The sequence below is a fragment of the Scomber scombrus genome, chromosome 4, assembly GCF_963691925.1.
Source record: "Scomber scombrus chromosome 4, fScoSco1.1, whole genome shotgun sequence".
NCBI classification, from domain to species: domain Eukaryota; kingdom Metazoa; phylum Chordata; class Actinopteri; order Scombriformes; family Scombridae; genus Scomber; species Scomber scombrus.
Window position 1 is genome coordinate 4,551,110 of NC_084973.1, and position 1,257 is coordinate 4,552,366.

Below are 1,257 nucleotides of genomic sequence, written 5' to 3' on the forward strand. Positions count from 1 at the left end.
ATATCAAACTCGACATAACTTGGAAACTTGGAGGCCCTTTACCGAGTATCTAAACAGGACTCTTATCTACACAGAGGATAATTAGTTGCCAACCCCTCTTTTTATGTATACATTTATTTTATTTTATTGGTTTTTGTAAGTTTATCGGGTGGGTTTGGGGTTTGGATATAGACAGTATGGTAGCAGTCTAGAACTAGGACTGGTGCATACCTGCTTGTCTATGTATTGTTTTCCTTTTTTTCTATGCTGCCACTATCTGTATGCACTATTGGTACAAAATCAATACAAATAATTATAAAAGAAAGAGTTTACTAGAGCAGGAATGTCCAAACTATTCCATAAAGGGTCGTGTGCCTGCAGGTTTTTAGTTCCAACCAATCAAGAGCGCACGATTTCACCAATGAACTGTTAGAAGACTGAGATCAGTGGATTAAATGGGTCGAGCCTGGATGTGTTCCTGCTTGGTTGGAGACACATGGACCTTTATGGAATAGTTTGGACATAACTTTAACCTCCTGAGACCCTGCATCCTCATATGGGGACATTACATTTTGGGTTTGCTGGACCTCATACTTCATTCTGCTGAACTTTGAACTTTGACCTGTTGACCTCGTTCGTACACACTGTTTTATACCACCAGGTAGACAAAAGTGTATCAAGGTATATATTTATTTATGTTGAAACTTATGCTTAATAATGTTTGTAGATTGATATGATGTACAAATTGGGGACTTTATTATCGTTAGTGCAAAGGTCAATTATAAATGTAAGGGAAAAGAACAAAAACTACTTCCTGGTCAAAGACGATGCTTTTTTTTTTTTTACTCACACAGTCCTACTAATCCCAAATAAAACAATACAAATCAACAAATCAACATAGGACAAAAACTGAATAAAACACCAACAATAATGAATAAAATGACAACAAAATAAAAACAAAGAAAAATCATAAAAATAGCAGCCACAGTGTAAAGTACATCCTTGTGCTAAATGAACTACATTTAAATAAACGTAATATTTAATTAGTAAAATATATTTCTATTTTTAGCTACTTGTGTGTAACCACATTTTTACATCAGGTGAACCTACTGTACATGGGGTCTGAACCAAGAGTTGTGAAAAGATACCTCAACTTATCATACTGAATATGCACTTACATTGTGTAGGCATTTTTTTCTCCATATTGTAATTGCCTCTATTTCTGTGTACTACTACCCAGAGATATATTTATGATCTGGAGTTTATATTAATCAAACT